Genomic DNA, 6,419 nt, shown 5'->3' on the forward strand with positions numbered 1-6,419 from the left:
CTGCGTGCTTTTTGGCGCGCTTGTTCGCCCCCCCCTTCTACACGTGCGGCGCAGTTTCTGGGGACCACCCCCCCGAGACGGGGGTCAGTGGTTCACAAGCCTGGAAGGGGGGTGCTCTAGGGTGCACCCCTCCTCCGCAGGGGGGCAGTAGGGGGCAAACCATGCTGGCGAGGGGGGGCAGTTAGGGGTGACCAGGCCGGCAGGCATAGGTGGTTAGAGGTTATCAGTCTGGCAGGGGGGCCAGTAGGGGCGATCAGGCAGGCAGGCAGGTGAACAGTTAGGAGCCAGCAGTCCCGGATTGTGAGAGGGATGTCCGACTGCTGGTTTAGGCCCAATCCTGAGGAGGGATCCTAATTCCAGGATGCATCACCCGAGAACTGCCTCTTGCAATCTGGGACCCCTCAGGGAATGTTGGAGAGCCGGTTTCAGTCCAATCCCTGCAGGCCAGGCTGAGGGACCCCACCGGTGCATCCGTGCACTGAGCCTCTAGCCCATTGGCTCCCCACTTTGGGTTGAGCTCCCCACCCATTGCCGAGGTCATGGGTCTGGCCCTTACAGAAACTTTGTGACTTGATTAGCTAAATGATGAGACATGCAGGCCCTACTGGCTGGGGCCCTGATGTCTGGCGCCTGCGCTGGCCCATCTGCTTCATATCGATTTCCAGTGGAGGCAGTGAATTTTCCTGCTACCGCTCTTGGCTGGGAAACCGGCTGCAGCTTCCCTCCTTCTGGGCGAACAGTAGCGCCAGCAGGAAACCTCCGAGGAGGGAAGGAGGCAAAGGAGCAGCTCAGGTGGGAAGAAGGAGGTTCCCGCTGCTACAGGACTCGGCCTGGGCGGAAGGGCCTGGGCAGGAGCGCCTGGGTGGGAGCCTGGCATTGAGCAGGGTCCTGCCCTGGGCTGACTAGATTCCAGACTAAGTAAATCCTGTTTGCTAAATAAATGCATTTTACAGCTAAATGCCCACAAGTCGTCAGTTACTGCCAAACTTAGGGTAAAGTGAGATGAAAGAAGCAAGACAGATACAGACAGATATTGGGAGAAGAGAGGAAGGAGCCCGATTCCGGGGTGTGTCACCCGAGAACTGCCCTCTCGCAATCTGGGGCTCCGTAGGGGATGTTGGAGAGCCAGTTTCTGCTCGATCTCCACAGGTCAGGCTGAGGGACCCACCTCTAGTAGTAGAATAAATGTGTACGTCTGAGAACTAAAAGCATTATAAAGAGGACAATTACAATTTAGAGCAGAATATGGAGTAAAATGAGAATGTTAGACAAACATATAAACCTGACAAATCACATTCTGGGACCACTTTAAGTCACTAATCCATTATTGAGCATCCACATTTAAGGCTTCTGTGAACAAGAAGGTCACTGATGCCATGGCACTTACTCTAACAGCAATGGTAATGGGAACCATAATATAAATGCATATTATGAGCATCTGCTATGTGCTAAATTTTGTCCACAGATTTTTATGCATCTAATAGAAACTCATCACTGGTTAACTTATTATTCTCACCTTTTAATTTTTATTATTTTATGTATTTTTCTTTTAAAAATATTTTTATTGGTTTCAGAGAAGAAGGGAGAGGGAGAGATAGAAGCATCAATGATGAGAGAGAATCATTGATCAGCTGCCTCCTGCACGCCCCACATGGGGGATCAAGCCCACTACCAGCATATGCCCTGACCAAGAATCAAACCATGACCTCCTGGTTTATAGGTTGACCCTCAACCACTGAGCCATGCCGGCTGGGCTATTTTCACCCTTTTAGATAAAGAAACTAAGGTTCAGAGATTTGAAGTCATTTGTCCACGGTTGGTTGAACTAGGATTTAAACATCTACACTAATAAAAGACAAACATGCAAATTGACCATACCTTCGCTACGCCTTAAGCCTCGCCCACCAGCCAATCAGAGTGGCTATATGCAAATTACCCTAACCAAGGTGGCGGTTAATTTGCATATACTGGCTGGGAGCAAAGACTGAAGACAACGTGGAAGCGAAGCACTACAGAAGGGAGCAAAGTAGAGGCGGCGGAGACAGAAACGGAGACAAGACTGTGGAGGCAGGAGGCGGGAGGGCAAACCCAGCTGGAGCAGCTGGGAGCGGGAGGGCAAACCCAGCCGGAGTGGCTGGGAGTGGGAGGGGAAACCCAGCGGCAGTGGCTGAGGGCGGGAGCGAAGCTCGCCTCAGTGAGTTTCGCTCCCTTCTCTGCTTCGCTCCAGCCGCAGGAAGCCCTATTCTTGCAGGAATCTTCCTGCAATGGGCCTCTAGTATATATATATTTGGTTCTAACCCATTCTGCTTTCACAATAGAAGAAATTAAACATGCACATCAATGATAAAAGTTAGAATGTTATATGTGCTGTAATCTAACAAAAGGCCACAAGAGTATATAATATAACGTTTTACTTCTCACTGTGGGAGATAAATGCAAACATCATGGAGAAGATATTGGTTCAGCTTTTACATGAGGAGTAGAGTATATTGTTCTAAGTTTAGCAACCTTTCCGAGTTTTTTTCTTTTTTTTTTTTAGTAGTTTTATTGTAAAATATATTTGGATTTACAGATGAGTTTCCAAGACAGTACAGAAGATTCTCTTTTACCCTTCACTCAATTTCCCCTCATGTCAACATCTTACATACCCTTGGTACAATGGTCAAAAGTAGTATATCAACATTGTTACAATGCTCTTCAGTAAACTACAGATTTTATTCCGATTTTCCCACTTTTCTCATTAATGTTCTTTTTCTGTTCCAGTCTCCAAGGAATAGAATTTTATCAGGAGAAGATAGAAGAGGAAGATATTCCAGGAAAAGGAAAGTCCCCGAACAATGAAAACGAATACAGCCCAGGGCACTTCTAAGATGATCATTAGCATTTATTAAACCTAAATTACTAACAAGTGGAAAATTCTCCATTGCTGTTTCCCTTCCTGTCAGCCAGCTCTGTCTGGTTGAACAGAAAGTGATAACTAAAGAGGGAAGTAATTCGTGTTATTCCCTTGCTGCACTGCTGTTATTTTCCTTTGGCATCACCCGTAATAGAAAATTAGACTGTGCGCACTGCAGTGCTAATGCACTCTCAATGGCTTTTCTGTCTTGGTCTGACAGTTCTGGCCTCATCGCAACATACCACACAGAGCTGAGAAAAATATGCCAGTCTGTGCTGTGTTTCCCCAAATAACTTTTTCATTTTGCAGGATAGAGAGAACCCACTCTACAAAAAAGGATAAACAAAGCCATTAAAGTTCATCCTAGGTCTTCTAAAAGGCTTTCAAAACAGCCATATTAAAAAAACAAAAAACAAACAAACAAAAAACCACAAAAAACAACCACCACAAACCCTCCAGAGCAATAATACACTCGACATAAATGTAAAGAGTAGTTCTCCATTAAAAACGATGACAGAAATATTTGCCCGAGTCTCTGGAGAAATATGAGTGACAGGAAATCTTGAACCTTGCCAAGTTCTATGTAAGGAGCCAAGAGGCCTTTCTCTCAGAGGAAGAGCAAATATGTCTCTAAGTTAATTTTCTTTTTTCTTATCAGATTTGATGCTTTTCAGCCATATTCATCTACTTTGCCATCTTGCTCTGTAGATAGAGATTATATAGATAATATAGATGATATACATAATTTAATGTTGAATCAAGAAAATTTGATATTTTTTAAATAAAAGAGCTACTGTCAACTTCCTTTCTTCAACTAACATAAAACATGACATATCCTGGCATGACCCATGCAGAGGTAAGGCTGCAAGCTGGGACGGCCACTGTTATCACAGACAATGATTCAAAGGTTACCAGTCGTCAATACTTCCTGTTGTTGATGGGACTGCAAACGGGCACATTTTTAGTGACATTACTCATAACCACACTGTGGTTGTTTAAATTGGAAGGAACGATAATGAGAGTAATTTGTGGGTAATTAAGCCTTTCTTTTCCACCTGACAGTTATACGAACGAGAAGATGAGCAGCATAGTTAGGTGTTGCTTCAATTAAGAAAAATTTCATGACTTTGAATAATGTGGATAGTCTATTAAAATGTTATAGAGGAAAAAGTCGAAATCTGTCGTGCTTTAAAGAAGAGTTTTACTGAGATATAATTTACATATCATAAAATCACCCATTTTAAATGTACACTTCAATGAATTTTAGTATGTTTTCAGAGTTGTACAATTATCTACCAGAATCTAATTTTAGAGCATTTCCATCACTCTAAAAGGAAATTTTGTGTCCATTTGGTCACTCTCTATTCTCACCTTCAGCCTCCGTCAACTACTAATTTACTTTCTCTCTATATTTGCCTTTCTAGGACATTTCATAGAAATAAAATCATACAGTAGGTGTTCTCTTGTATCTGGCTTCTTTCACTGAGCATGGGTTAGAGTAGCGGTTCTCAACCTGTGGGTCGCGACCCCTTTGGGGGTCAAACGACCCTTTCACAGGGGTCACCAAGACCATCGGAAAACACATATATAATTACATATTGTTTTTGTGATTCATCACTATGCTTTAATTATGTTCAATTTGTAACAATGAAATTGGGGGTCATCACAACATGAGGAACTGTATTAAAGGGTCGCGGCATTAGGAAGGTTGAGAACCACTGGGTTAGAGGTTCCTTCATGGTGTAGCATGTATCAGTACTTCATTCCTTTTTGTTGCTGAATAGTTATCCACCCTCTGGATATACCATGTTTGGTTTATCTAATTACCCTTTGATAGGCATTTGAGTTAGTTCTACTTTTTGGCTTTTGTGCATAACGTTGCTATGAATATTTGTGTACATGTTTTTGTGTAGACATGCAGTTTTATTTCTCTTGGGTAGACACCTAAGAGTGGAAATACTGGGTCATATTGGAAGTATGTTTTACTTTTTTAAGAAACTGCCAAGCTGTTTTCTAAAGTGGCTACCTCATTTTACATTCTCACCAGCAGGGTAGGGTATGAGGGTTCCAGTTTCTGTACATCCTTGAACATTTGTCATTGTTTGTCTTTTTCACTTACCCATCTTAGTGGGTGAAAAATGTGGTTTTGAGATGCACTTCCCTAATGAGTAATGATGTTGAGCACCTTTTCACACGCCTAGTGGCTCATTGGTACAGTTTATTGGTATTGCTTCTTTGGTTAAATGTCTCTTCAAATCCTTTGTCCATTTTTAAATTGTTTATTTGCTATTCATCTCTGTTTCCTCCTGGAGGGAAGCACTATCTTACATTTTAGAACCATTATTCCTTTGCATTTAAAAACAGTTGTTTATAATGTAGTAGAGGCCCAATGCATGAAATTCGTGCAAGAGTAGGCCTTTCTCCCCCTGGCTGTCAGCACCGGCTTCCCTCTGGCACCTGGGACCCAGGCTTCTCTCGTAGCCCTGGCTTTGTCTGGAAGGTATTCCAGTCTAATTAGCATATTACGCTTTTATTATTATAGATTGCATTTTAAAAATCCTCTTATTATGTATTTCTAAACAATGCATTTTTTGTTTTGCTTCTTGAGCCTTGCAAAAATAAATTTATAATGTGTATAGTCTTTACCAATTGAATCTTGAATGGCTTCATAACTTCAATTTTTATGTTGGGTAAAACCAACTGTTTTTCAACTGTGTAATAAAATACTTAATGCAGAAAGTTGTATTTAAGTTTAAAAAGTATATAAGAGAGAGCATTTAGCTTCTGATTCTTATCTTTTGAAAGGTTTAATGGAGTTATTATAAGTAGGATGTAAGGGTGACAAAAAGATTGCCCTGAATTTATGAACAACAACTTTGCACTAATCTGATGTTGGAATGTAGAGCTATTTGCCTCTAAATTACCCCATCCTGCTGGAAATTTTTGTGAGACTTTTATAGTCTGTGTTTTTCTGAATCTGCCAATGGTATCTTTTATTCTTCTCACTGCTTTCAACATGCTGTTTCCTATCTGACAGATTTAGAAAACAGATAATCTAGAATTGTGATTATTTTAGACTGAATATTTAGGCTCTGATTAAGGGCCTGAGGGATTCCTGTGGAGATGAGTTAATAAGCTTCAGTGCATGAATGATATGAAATTTGTTTCGGTTGCAGAGGCCTCTTTTTGTGTACTTCTTTATTCTTAGTTTGTTTCGGAGCAGATTTAGAGTTTGGGTTTGCAGACAGACAGATTTGGTTTTAAATCCATGCTCTCCCATTTAATGGGCTAGGAACAAATGCCTCTAGTTTCCTTTTCCCCTAAATAGGAAAAGGTATGTTTTTATCATAGTCCTAGAGGCCTGGGGCCCGAAATTCATGCCCTCAGTGGCGGGGGGGGGGGGGGTGTGTCTCCCAGCCTGGCCTGTGCCTTCTCACAGTGCGGGAGCCTGCAATCGATCGCCCCAAAGAGGTAGGCCCTGAACACCCAACATTTGGCTCCTCGATGGATTGCCCCAAAGAGG

This window comes from Myotis lucifugus, unplaced genomic scaffold (genome assembly GCF_000147115.1).
Source record: "Myotis lucifugus unplaced genomic scaffold, Myoluc2.0 scaffold_12, whole genome shotgun sequence".
NCBI lineage: Eukaryota > Metazoa > Chordata > Mammalia > Chiroptera > Vespertilionidae > Myotis > Myotis lucifugus.